The sequence below is a fragment of the Rhinolophus ferrumequinum genome, chromosome 26 (genome assembly GCF_004115265.2).
Source record: "Rhinolophus ferrumequinum isolate MPI-CBG mRhiFer1 chromosome 26, mRhiFer1_v1.p, whole genome shotgun sequence".
Lineage (NCBI taxonomy): Eukaryota > Metazoa > Chordata > Mammalia > Chiroptera > Rhinolophidae > Rhinolophus > Rhinolophus ferrumequinum.
Window position 1 is genome coordinate 7,112,674 of NC_046309.1, and position 14,483 is coordinate 7,127,156.

Consider the following 14,483-nt stretch of genomic DNA (forward strand, 5'->3'; position numbering starts at 1 on the left):
TTGTTGAAATGGGATGCAGAATTTTTTAAGTCTGTGTTTAGTGAACGGCAACAAAATTAAGCCTGAGGCATTGAATGACAGTTGACCATTATTTTGCCAGCACGTACAAGAAGGTAAGCTGAGATGCGTGATCAGATGTGTAGCTTTAAACTAAGAAAACCCACTTGTACATAAGAACACTTTGGGTAGGACATGTAACAGGAGATGCACTGCAACGTGGCCTCCAGAATCACGTGAGATAGGGCAGTCTACAGACACAGGTCAGTCAGATCGCATGTCTGTTTCTTTGATGGCCTTGGCTGTGCTGTGTGGGCTTTGTCTTCAGTCTTGGACTGGACAAGGGAGTGGGAGCCCCACATGGTTCAGACAGACTACATGGCTTGTACACACGTGACAGGACTGGTGCTGGAGAGGCAGCCCAAACAAAACTCTCTCCCTCCCCGAAACTCATGAAATATTTATTCTAGCATGTGCGTACTAAGTTGAGGTAGTAGATCCCTTCCTCCCTTTGAAGAAAAGCCTTGTTAGCTATCGTAATTGGCAAGTAGCTCATTGTGCAAGTGCGGCAAAACTAATTGAGTGAACACTTCTCATCTCTGTTGTAGCTTGAACTATACCAAATGTATTGCGCTATCCCCAGCAATAAATTGCTATAATTAAATATTTGTTTAATGAAAACAAAACACAGCCCTCTGAGAGTTATCTGCTTTATCCAGATATTGCTGATTTTTTGAGTTTCTTAGGGAAAAAAATTGTAAATCTTCACAACAGTGTTTCAATTTCCCCAGAGCTTCTACTGAAGTTATTGAAAACTGGGAATGCAATTATATGAGTCTCATTTGTTGTGTCCAATTTATAGTACCTATAATGCGGTGTTCAGTCATTGAATCTCAAAACAAATAAACATATTCCGAACTCAACAAGACCCAAATCCACAGAGAGCCTTAAGCTGGGGAAGAGGGTAATCAGGTGTATAGGATCTGCGAAACAAATCTGACACAGTCTTGGCCAATCCAGTGTGGAGGCCTGAAGCCAGAGGACCTGTTAGAGGACTGCTGCGTTGGACAGAAAGGGCCAGACTCCCATTGTGCTTAGTCATGGACCAGAGCCTGCCAGGGGGAGTGTGGCCTTGGTGGCATGCTGGGCTGCATCCTGAAGGGGTTGCAGCTGTAATGACAGCCAGCAGTCCTCCTCCACGCCCAGGAGCAAGTTCTTTCTGGGGGCACTAGCCTGGTGCCCTTCCGTGGCTGCCGCAGCCCTGGCATGCTTTGGGCCCAGTGCATTCTCCAGCCTCGTCTCCTACAACTCTTTCTCATTTTTCCTAAAATATGCCATATTCTCTCTTACCCCTTGCATTATGCTGTTCTTGTATTTACTATGTTAAGTATATAACATATTAGAACTTTATAGGATTTGAATTAGGACCTGTCCTTATCCTAGACGAGTTTACTCTCTAGCATTCGAGATTAATTTAAAAGAGAAAAAGATTTCCCTGAATTACCTTATTCATTTATTTATTTTAAACTTGCTCACCCTCACTTTTGTTCTGCAAAAGGGTTCTTTGACACATTGACTTTGTAATGCTTTGCTTTCGTGTTACCACATTATTGTTCATCTGTAACTGAGTCATAAGTGATACTATCGGGATGTCGTGTCATATGACTGAATCTTCAAAGAGCAAATATGTTTTCTGGTGCTGTGATACCCTTGAGAACTAAACCCTTGCATTTACTGGAAAACATGAAAAGCTATTTCTCTAAGTTTCTAAAAATGTAGGACATACATTGTTTAAGATGAGCAGAAATAAATCTAGATTATCATGTCCTAAATATAACAATATGGATCTCTTTAGGATATTTCCTAGTATCATGTGACAATAGAATCAGTGACTCCAGTTCTGATATTTTAAACACAGACTTTATTTTAGACAAAATTTGGACAGAAAAGTTGCCATTAATTTACAACTGTATGTTTTATAAATTACAACTCATACTTGTTTCATTTGTTAAAACTTCAATACTTTTTGGCCTCCTTATACCATCTTATTTTTTAAACAATTTTTTAATCAAATGATTCAGGATGTTGAATACGTACTATGAATCAGAGCAAATGCCTGAATTTTATTTATACACACACAAAAAAATATCAATGACTACAAATTAAATACTACATAAATGCTATAGATTTATTACACATTATAGTTAATTATTTTATTATTCTTTTAAGGACCTAAGCTAAGCAAATATTGATACACACACACACACACACACACACTCACACTCACACTCACACTCACTCATGAGGTCTGACAAGTTCGCAAACTTGTTGCACCGATGTTGCTAATCTCTTTTGATATCAGAGGGATTATTCATTATGAATTTGTACCAACTGGACAAACCATTAACCAAGTTGCCTATTTGGAAGTGCTGAAAAGGCTGCAGGAAAAAATTAGATGACCTGAACTTTTCGCCAACAATTCATGGCACTTGCATCACGACAATGCACCAGCTCACACAGCACTGTCTGTGAGGGAGTTTTTAGCCAGTAAACAAGTACCTATATTGGAACACCCTCCCTACTCATTTGATCTGGCCCCCAGTGACTTCTTTCTTTACCGAAGATAAAGGAAACATTGAAAGGAAGGTATTTTGATGACATTCAGGATATCAAGGGTAACACGACAGCTCTGATGGCCGTTCCAGAAAAAGAGTTCCAAAATTGCTTTGAAGGGTGGACTAGGCACTGGCGTGGGTGCCTAGCTTCCCAAGGGGAGGACTTCGAAGGTGACCATAGCGATATTCAGCAATGAGGTACGTAGCACTTTTTCTAGGATGAGTTCACGATCTTAATTGTCAGACCCGGTATACCAGCAAGTTATTACATAGTTAATGGCATTTGCTTCAGTGCCTGCCACATAGAGAGTTTTTAATAAACATAACAGTAGTAGGGGTGGTGTTAATAGTTGTATGGTGTTATACCCCTTCGCTGTTGTGATCTGTAACATATTTTGTACAATGTATTTATATAATGCATTGTATAAAATATATAAGAATATGTAAAATATATTTTATAGAACATATTATGATCTTTTGATCTTATAATAAATTTCTTGAAGTAACGTGATCTTAGAATTAGACAATGTTTATAGAAATCTCAGAAACTAGTTAGTTACTGTTTATAGCCCAGGTTCATGGACCCACCCATAGCTTCGTTTCTTTTAACATTTTAATTTTACAAGAATTCTCATAATATTAGAAACATGAATTGAATGGAGTACTCCTTACATGTTCAAGTGTTTCCTGGGAGAGGTCTTCAGCTTCCTCTATTCCCGGAGAACCAGTGAGAATAGTGTCTGTAGTTTTAGTGATGGAATCCAACAGGGAGGTGTTGTGCAGTCCAGCTCACCATTGTTTTGCAGCTTTCCTGGCTAGAAAGAGAAAAGGGAAGATGTGCTCCAGCTTCTCAGATCCTCAGACACATTATGTGCCATAGGTTCACTGAAGGGTATCACTCGGAAAAAAGTCAAGAGTTTACTTTAGAGCTCCAAAGGCAGACTTTCTCCCCTTACAGATGGTATGGAAGCTTCTGGGATCTTCTCCAGTCAGTGTGACACTTTTAGATAGCACCTCTTCTGTTAGGTCCCTGTGCTGTGATTTTCTGCCTAAGTCCAAGGGCCCAAATAGCCTCCAGTCTCATGGAGACAGATGTACAGGTAATCCTAGAATAATTCAGACAATAAAAAATTCTATAGCCGCACCTCTTCAGAATAGAGTCAGCATTTTTTAATAGATTGCTTATATACAGCTCTTCTCTGCACAAATCACCTCTTGCTTTGTAGTATAGAACCAATATCATTATTGTTCTCTTTGTCAAGTGCTGAAGTAACTGCTTATACATTCAGGTTCTGGAACAAATGCTGGGCAAGCTAAGTATTAGATGAGGAAGCAAGGAGAAGAAAAAGATTTCTGGGCATGGAGTGAACTAGCAGGTGGTTTCCTAGATCATTTTGGAGACGCCTTCAAAAGGGGAATTCACATCTCTGTTTTTCCTTATTCTTAGAGACCAGCAATCTTTTTTATAGTGCTTGGCAGCAAGAGAAAATAAATACACCCAGTGCTTTGAAGTGACTCAGGAAATGTTGCTACGGATATAAAAAGCTCACTGCCTCAGAAGCTGTGGGAGCCTAATCCTTTCCTGCTAGAGGAGAAGCATGCTTTTTATATGCTCTGGGACAAGGGTTACGTTTATCTGCTTGCTAGGAATCTCGGTTGGATGACTCACTTGCCAGCTAAAATGCCTTGTTAATGCAGAGAATTACAGATAAGGTTGGTGTGGTGCTTCTCTGCAGAAGGAGGATGACCTTACAGTACTGCCCTGTGAAATTGCAGAAATTGCAGGTAGAGGAGGAAACTGTATCTTGAGGACTTCTATAAGAATAATACACATATAAGGCAACATCCTGAAAATCCTTACTAGGTTATAAAATTTCTCCTCATTTGGTGTATCCCTTAGCAAGACATATTACGTGTGGTACTACCTACATCCATAATTATGATTGTCCCCAATGATAATAGAATCTGTATGTTTTAAGAAATGATTTGCTTATAGTTTACATCATGACTCAAGTACTGAAATGATGTTACTGTTTATCATGGGGGATGTACCTAGAAGATCAATATATTTTCACTGGCAGTTAATTAAGGAATCAGAAGAGAAATATATTCATAGAAATACATTTTTTTGTGTGTTATATATTTCAGCAAGTTCAGTGTAAATCAGAGAAGATGGACTTCTGTAGTATTCACTTTCCATCCTTCTCCTGTCTTAATGCCCGGAAGTGGAAAATGTCTTTCTGTATCCATGACTGTCTGTTTTCCCAGTAGCACTTCTACTTAGTATTCCACGGGCAACGTGCTAGTCCATAACACCAGATGACACACTGAAATCCGGATGCATAGAGTAGAAATCAGATACCAGCTTCTTTCCTGGATCTACTATGTATCTTCCCCTCGCAACATATATGTGAATGTATATATATATATATATATATATATACACACATATATATTATATATATATATAATTCCCAATATTGGACAGCGGGATTCAGATATTTTGAAACACATTAGGAAATGGGACTATCTAAATTGAAATAGAATGATTACATTTTAATTTTATTTCCTCATCCATTTCTATTGGAGATTTTAGATGCCTATAAAATGGACCCTAAAGATTCTGATTTTTTTTAAAGCATCCGTATACATAAAGGGAATTATTTCAGAAAGAGAAAATTATTATTGAGCAAGTATTTTATCCCACATTGCACTCAGTTTACTACGATACTCATGAATATGGAATACACTTAGCAAAATAGCAAGTAGCATTGCTTATAAATTTAAGGTGCACCTGGGGATGATAAGGTGATGAGCTATTTTATATCCATGTATTAGCTGAAGCAAAGTTACCACATGAGAGATAGGCTTTTAGTAATTAATGTCACTGCGGTAACCGTTTTAACATTCTCATTTAACATTATAAAATGATCCAAATGCATATCTAGAAAGCAGAGTGTTAATGACCAAGTGCAAAATTTGCAATCAAAATGTTCTCTATTCTCCCAGAAGGTGGAAAGGGGGTAATTAACATAAACTATTTATATTGCTCCAGATTGCAAAACCTAATACAGCTAGTCTGATAACCCTATTATAAACTGGTCAATAAAAAATGAAGGGAGTTTTCTCCCAGTAAACTTTGGGAAAATAATGCTCCCGAAGTACTGCAAAGAGCTGAATCTACTCCATCCAGACATGGAGACCGAGAGTTTCATTTATCACTTTAGATAAGAATATGCAGTGAAGACTTATTTTATGGCTGAAGCAAAGCCAGAAATATTGTTGGGTGAAAACGAATCATGATGAGGCAAGATAGGACAATTTCTGTTAAAAAATGATCACATGTGCAGAAATACTGATCTTCTGAGAACAAAGCATCTCTTACCGAAGTCAATCCGTTTGCACAAAGGTTTGGAAAATTGCCTCTTGTCCACTTGCTCAGTGTTGAGAATGACTAAAGAAAGAGGATACAGATTCCATGTTCTGCTACCTCATAACCCATTTTCCACACAATGGGAAGAATGTCGTTTAGTGCTCTAAACATTCTAAATATTTTACTTTGGTAAGCAATCATGAATGTCAGGGAATTTTTAGTGAGAGTGAAAAATACCTGATACTTTTTGAGTCGTGTTGTCCAGAATGCAGATTTGAATTTTTTCATTTACTGTGTTTCCCCGAAAAGAAGACCTAGCCAGACAATCAGCTCTAATGCGTCTTTTGAAGCAAAAATTAATATAAGACTCGTTCTTATTTGCTTATTTTAATATGAGTGGGTCTTATATAATAATAATAATATAATATAATATAATATAATATAATATAATATAATATAATATAATATAATATAATACTGGATCTTATATTTTTGTTCCAAAAGACGCATTAGAGCTGATTGTCTAGCTAGGTCTTATTTTCAGGGAAACAGTATCTACCAAGCATCAGCCTCTATGGACATTTATATAATACAAATTGTAATATCCTTTCTAGCTCTACTTCCAAATAGCTACTTGTTCCTGAATATGATGTAACTCATACTTTGCTTTTTCATTTTAAACTAAGTACCACCTGTGTTGAAGAGGCTATTCTAGGTATTTTGGGCATTCTAAACCACAGATTATACATCTTTCCGTTTATCGTGACCCCATAATTCAAAAGGAATATCTTTGAATTCCTTTTCTGTAGAAATATCTTCATATCCTGACAGTGTGAAAGATTTGGAGACCATAATCACCTACAGGAGAGTTTATAATCCACGTTATTTATTTATACAGACTGTGATTCTATGTAATTTTACTTATAAATTTGTTTCTGACGCTTCTCTTCAAAGCATTTAATTTTCAGCAGAGATAATAGAGTAAAATCATGTACATAAAGAAAGAAAGAGAAAGAGAGAAAGAAAGAAAGAAACCCGTGACTGTGTTTTTATTTTTTTAATTAAAATTTATTGGGGTGACAGTGGTTAGTAAAATTATGTAGGTTTCAAGTGTTCAATTCTGTAATACATCATCTGTATATCACGTTGAGTGTTCACCACCCAGAGTCAGTTCTCCTTCCAGAGTGTGTTTTATTTATTCTTCTCACTCTCCTTGGTGTACACTTCCTGATAGAGAAAAATGTAAATACATGCAAATTTGCTCTTGCCATCCCTTGGTATATTTACATGGGAAGGATAAAAACAGCACATTTCCACATTTACATATATATCACGCTGTTGTTTTGTTTATATGGAAAAAACATCCCACCCTCGAGGATCTCATTGATACGGCCTGGGCACCTATAGTCCAGGTAATGAAGGACTATTAGTACTCAGAACACATCTGTGAGGAGAGACAGCACTATTGTTACAATCAGGCTTGAAATGTTGAACTAAAAAATGCTAAGTCTTTTCCAGGGTAAGTCAAAAACGCATTATTCTAAGAATGAACTCATTGTCCTGTGCTCCGTCATGACCAGGGCTACCTTAAATTAAAGGGTTTTCATGGATTCATAATGGCAGTCTGAGAGTAAACAAAGAAAAACTCAGTGTACCCAGGAAGAGTTCTAAGGAAGAGAAGTGGTCACAGCAGTCAGCTGTGGCTATGTGGGGTCAACTTATTCAGAATCTTCATCTCTTAATAAAGAATTTGAATTTTGATCTGCAGGTAATGGTAATCCATTACTGTATTTTGAACAGAAGGTCATAAGATAATTTAGAAAAATAACATAATGATTGTGTGCAAGCTGAATTGGAGGATGGAAATACTGATGACAATAATAATAATAATAAAACCAGTTACACACTTCTTTGAAGAATAACTCCTTAGTCAGTGTACCCATCAATAATTTGAGGAAGAATTAGAGACCTTGGGAAATGGACTTTAAGTGTACACTTGCTACTGCTTGGTCTTCTTGTTTGCCAAAGAGTTAAAGCATGAAAACTGTAACCGTTCATCTGTTACCTGTATACACGAGACGTACGTAGGTAGGTTGAAAAATGCAAACTGAATGACACAGTTGGTGACTCTAAGAATCTGTGGCCAGTGGTGGAGTGGATGGCCCCGTGAAGCACTTAAGCTGATGTGGCATCCGTAGCGCTGTGATCAAAATCTGACAGGACGGATGGTGAGAAGCCCCATGGAAGCAAACCTCCTCCAGTCTAGTCTCTCCTGGTGCAGGTGGTGACTCAGCTGAAAGTGGAAGATAGAACGGGCTGACCAGAATAAGGGGGGTGTTTTATTCTGAGTATTCAAGGTTAAAGGTACACCTCTTAGGCTTGAGATGTCATAGGGCAGGCGATACTGCAAGTCCAGTGCTGTGTTCACATGTTTCCTTTAACAAGCTAACAGACAGTGAACTAGTAGAGAGGGGACCTTGTGGAGATGGCCTCCGTGCATCTCTCCTGGCCTCCTCCACTGCTGACTTACGGCCAGTGTGTCAAGGACTGGTCAGCTAGGCTTTCTTCAGTCTGCACACGGAGTTTGGGGTCCCCCCAGCTGAGCTGTCCGAAAGGCCCAGGGACATAAGCGCCCAGGGCTCTGTCAGTAAGGATATAGCTGCTTGGGCTTTTATGTTCAAGTTTTTGCCAGAGAATCATGGTTTCTAGTAATCAGGAGTCTCAGCACAGACCCTTATCATTGCTTCCATGGTATGCAAACAAGCTTGTATACATGGCTCACTTTTCAGGCATAAATATGTCCCTTCCTCTGCCTTTTTTTAAAAAAAACTTTTCTCTAAAATAACATGTCCAAAAGGAAGTTGTACTTAAACATGTTCAGGGTATTTCTTAATAACAACATGTTTACAGTTTGACAAAGTTGAATGAAAATGCTGTGTGTTCAGAGGAGTCCATTTTGTTTAGAGGGGCAAAGGTAGGCATCCTTTAGAAAAACTTAGAGTAATCCCACCCTTTACAAGGGAGGGCAGAGAAGGGGACGGCCCAGGCAATGGGGCTTGACATCTTGTGGTGTGTTTCGAGAATTACTGCATGTCTAGAATGTAAATGGGGTCCATGTTGAACTTACCCTTGCGGATCCCGGGAAGCCAGTACTTAATTTGAAGCTGAACACTGGCATGGTCAGATTTGAGATGTAGAAACTTTGTTCTCATAATTAAGTGGAAGGTTACTTGGTTATAGAAAGCCAGGCATGTGACCAGTGGGGTTATCCAAGTGAGAACAATACTGACTGAATTATAGATGCAGCAGGGAGGATGGGGTAAGAAGTATTTGAGAAAAATCCTGAGTTTTCATAGACTTCTCATCTGTGAGCGGAAGGCTTGTTATCTTGCCAATGCAAGAGGTATTGTTTATTTCTCACCCAAACAGACTTACATTAAACCACGACTCATTGGGCCTGGTTGAAATTTAACTGCGATCCCGGTAGTATTGTTTCCACAAGCTGCCCGGATCAGCAGAGGCTGTATTCTGTGTTTGTCAGTGCAGTATATTCTGATCCCATAAAATCTGAGATCTTTCATTTCTCTGGTGTCTCGTACTTCACCTCAATCACTGGAATTATTTTATAGGCTTATTAAAACATTTTGATACTGCTGGGTTTTGTCAGTTTATTTGTCTTTTCCCTTTGTCGCCTGCATTGGGTCTCCCATCTTTCAATTAGAGTGTCAAACAATTGAACCAAAGAATTTCCTCATTCTAGTCAAGCTTAACTGTAGTACAGTACAGATCTTAGAAAGTTAAGGGAAGCTTGTTAAGAATAGTGTCTACAATTTTTTGTGGTTCGTGTTGAATTTTGTTAAGTTGGCTATGTTTACGTTAGTTCTAATTATCAAACCGTAGGGCAAACATGTCTTGGTTTACATGGGTTAGTCCCAATTTATGACTGTATTTTGGGTACAATTATTTACAATGCCCCTCTTTTACTTTCAAAAGTATCTCAGTTTGTATGTTAAATTATATGGTCGCGTTATCTATCAAGAAGAGCCACAAAGAAATTTTCCGTTTATATATCTCCAGAATTCAATTTATAGAAAGTAAATGTAATTAAAATATGCTGACAGCCACTGTCCCTGCTGTAAACGTCATACATTCTGTATCTAACTCTTTTTAAGGACAAATAGACAAAAACGTGTCATTTGTTTATTAAACGGTTTTTACAGTTATAACAGAAAAATGAAATTGCTTCTCCTTTTGGTGTTATATATCCCTCAACCAGTCTTGTCATGATTCTATTAAGGCAAATAATGAGAAACTAAATTTGTAATTTTCTAAACAAAATAGAAACGCTTAATATGGAATCTGTTCTGGTGGAAACCAGAGAACCTTACATGGAGTGTGAGAAGTGAAAGGAACCTTGAAAAATATTTTAGTAAATTTGGTCTGTCCCCTACCTTCATAGATGAGCCCTGCCTTTCAAGATGGTCAAAGGCACAAGGAAGTCATGTAATGTATGTGGTTACATAGCTGTTAAAGTCGTGTACCATACTGGAGTGGTCTTTTCGCTACACATGATTGCATGTGAAAAGCCAAAAGCAGCCCCTTCCCCGCCAGTCCTCTTTGCTAACAAGAATACCCTGACTTGACTGTAGGAAATGTGTAGAAATCAGTTAGAAATTAATGTTTTAGATTTTATATATTGTAGAATATGAGATAATAGGATGTGCTGGGTACTTGTGTGTATGTGTGTACAAATGCATTATTTAAAATTTTTTAGCCGTAGGGCTAATAGGATTGTTACAGCCCTTTTTAGAATTACAAACCTTGAATCCTTGATGCATCACGACCAGCAGAAAACACATTACCTCGCCCCCAGCACAAGCAGCCATCCGTTGGAGAATGGTGGGCCTATTCAAAACTAGGCTTTCCCTCAACTTTGTAGGCCCTACCTTATAGTGCCCTCTGAAATCCATGGTCCATCCTCACCAACATGCCTTCCCTAACTCATCCTTACTACAATTCACGATGTCTTGACACCTGACTCCCACAGAAACTGGACTTTTTCCCAAGGACTTTTCCCCAGAGTAATTCTCTGCAGCCATAGCGGTGCTGTTGTGTTGTTTTTTCCTCCCACTGTTTCTTCTAGAATGGGCCGTAGGATACGGGTAGGCATCTTCACTGCTCTGTGTTGTTTCTAGACCCGTGCTGTCCCAAACTCGACGCATTTAGCCACCTGAGTACTCGAAATGCAGCCAGCCTAAAGTGACATGTGCTGTTATTGAAAAATACATTGAAGATTTGGGGGATCAAGTATGAAAAAAAGTATGTAAAATAACTGAATATTTTTTCCAGCTTTATTGAGATGTGATTGACATATAACATTGTGTAAGTTTAAGATATGTGATGTGGTGATTTGATAAATGCGTGTGCTAAGAAACGATCACCACAAGAGTTTCATACCTTCGTCACCTCACATATTCATGTTATCACTGGAGGTTTGCACCCTTTGACCAACACCTCCTCACTTCTCCCACCCCTCAGCTGCGGACAACCACCAGTGTAGTCTCTTTCTGTGAGCTTCGTTTTGTTAGATTCCACACGTAAGTGGGATCATATGGTGTTTGTCTTTCTCGCTCTGACTTATCTCACTGAGCGTACTGCCATAAAGGTCCATCCAGGTTTTTGCAAATGGCAGGATTTCCTTCTTTCTCGTGGGTGAATAAATATGCCATTTTATGTATACCATGTTTCCCCGAAAATAAGACCTAACCGGAAAGTAAGCCCTAGCATGATTTTTCAGGATGACGTCCCCTGAACATAAGCCCTAACGCGTCGTTTGGAACAAAAATTAATATAAGACCCGGTCTTATTTTCGGGGAAACCCAGTACTATGTATCACATCTTTATTCAGTCATCCTGTGATGGACACTTAAGTTGATTCCATGTCTTGGTTATTGTGGTAATGCTGTAATGAACATGGGGGTGCAGCTAGCTCTTTGAGATCCTGATTTCACTTATTTTGTACATATATCCAGAGGTGAAATTGGTGGATCATATGGTAGTTCTATTTTTAATTTTTTGAGCAATCTCCATATTGTTTTCCATACTGACTGTACCAATTTACGTTCCCACCAGTAATGCACCAGAGTTCCCTGTTCTCCATAGTCTCGGAAACTGTGCCATCTATTGTCTTTTGGATAATTGCTATTATAACAGGTCTGAGGTAATATCTTATTGTGGTTTTGATTTTCATTTCCCTGATGATTAGTGGTATTGAGAATCTTACATACCTTTTGGTCTTTATTGGTCTTTTTGGTATGTCGTCTTTAGAAAAATGTATATTCAGGTCGTCTGCCCGTTTTTTAATTGGATTATTTGGTGGGGGGTGGCTATTAAATTGTATGAGTTCCTTCGATATTTTGGATATTAATCATGCGTCAGATAAATGGCTTGCAATAGTTTCTTTAATTCCATAGCTTGCTTTTTCATTATGTTGATTGTTTCTTTAGCTTTATAGAAGCTTTTTAGTTTGATGTGTCCCTCTTATTTTCTTTTGCTTTTATTGCTTGGGCTTTTGGTGTCATTACCAGAAAAATTATTTCCAAAATTGATGTCAAGTAGCTTTATTCCCTGTGTTTTCTTCTACCAGTTTTATAGTTTCAGGTCTTATGTTGAAGTCTTCAATTCAAATTCATTTTTGTGAGTGGTATAACATAGGGGTCCACTTTCATTCTTCTGCATGTGGTTATTCAGTTGTCCCAATACCTCTGTATTTTGACACAAATTACATTTTAGATATATTGCATAAATAAAATATATCTTACCTTTTTACTTTTTTAAATGTAGCTACTGAAAAATTATAAATTGTCTATCTGTTTTCCATTATATTTCCACTGTTCTATTCCATTGTCCCTATAAGCTCCAGCTCCAAATCTTGTCATCAGATTGTATCACTCTTACCACTCGTTGATATAGTCATTTTCATCATTTCAGTCCTGGTCATTTTCCCTCATGCCTTGCTGAAGTTAACATCTAGGTCACCAGTACTTTTTTCAACACACTATCTTAATTCATGATAAATTCCATATACACTTGAATGAACCTTCCAATACACTGACTTCTCATTTCCTTGAACTTGACCCCTCACCCCCAACCCTGGTTATCTTGTTTACCTCTGTTTGTGAGCTACTAAATTCTATGAGACACCTAGACCTTGTCTATAGCAAGATTTGCAAACCCTCCATAATCTCTTGAATACATTTGACTCCCTCTCTTGTAACCAGACACCAACAATTCTTCAATTCCACCAGCACTCTGATTGACTGGCCACGCTCTTTGACTATCCTTCAACCCCTGTTTCATTCTGTCATTTATTCAGAAAATATTTACTGGACACCTGTTATTCCATGCTGCATTCCAAACACTAGACCTAGAAAATCTCTGCCATCGTTTTGCTTTTAGTCTAATTAGGGTGACAAATAATAGGACAAGCTTAATACAATATTTAGCATGGTGTCAGATAATGAGAATTGCTTAGGAGAAAATTTAAATCAGGAAATGGGGATATAAACTGTTGACGTCTACTAGGGGAAATTTTTAGATAGACAGCTACTGAAGAAAATAAGCTAACCCATGTGGACACGCGTATGTGGGAATGAGGCGTTACAGGCAGACAGGACAGCCAGTGAGTGCAACGATGTATTCAAGGACTCTGCTGTATTCAAGACATAGAAAAGAGGAAAAAAGTATAGTTGAAGAAGAAAGGGGGAAGAGAAGAGAAATAGAATGGGGGGTCAGAGGAATACCTGGATATTAACTAATTCAGGGCTTCGTAGGTCCTAATAAAAAACATTGGAAAACAACTGGAGGATTTTGAGCAGAAGAATGTCATAATTTGATTTACATTTTAACAGGATTATTTTTTGATACTGTATTGAGAATGACTGTGGGCAAATTAGTGCAGCAACAGAAAGACCTGTTAGAAACTATTGTAGTATTTCAAGTGAGCTATAATGGCGGCTCACAACCCCTGACAGATTTAGGTGGCTCGAGCCATGGTTACAGTGAGGTCAGAGGTAGTGAGAAGTGGAGAAATTCTAGACACAGATTGAAGATAGAATCACTAGAATTTCCTGAGAGAATAAATAAAGGTGTGAGGGAAAGAAAAGAGTCAAAAATGATAGAGATTTTGGCTGGAGCAACTGGTAGGGGAGAATAGTGTGAGAACGGGATTGGGGGAGAGGCCAGGTTACCTCTGAGGTCTCCACTGGGTGTCCAAACACACATGTCGGGGAAGCAGTGGGACGTAGGAGCTTGGAGTTGAGGAAAGATCTGGACTGGAGATGCATATTTAAGAATTAAAGTCACAAGGCTACATAAGGCACCCGGGGAGGGAATGTAATGACAGAAGAGAGTTAAGGACCTTGCCCTGGGCCACTCCAAAGTTAATAAGTTGGCTTCTGACAAGGAACAACCAGTGAGATCAAGAGATTATGGTTTGC

General features: G+C 38.4%; 1 protein-coding gene across 2 annotated transcripts in view; it reads left to right on the forward strand.

The window, feature by feature from the left end:
• Positions 1–14,483, forward strand: part of TPK1 (thiamin pyrophosphokinase 1) — a 265,356-nt gene that overhangs the window by 121,326 nt on the left and 129,547 nt on the right. The window lies entirely within an intron of this gene.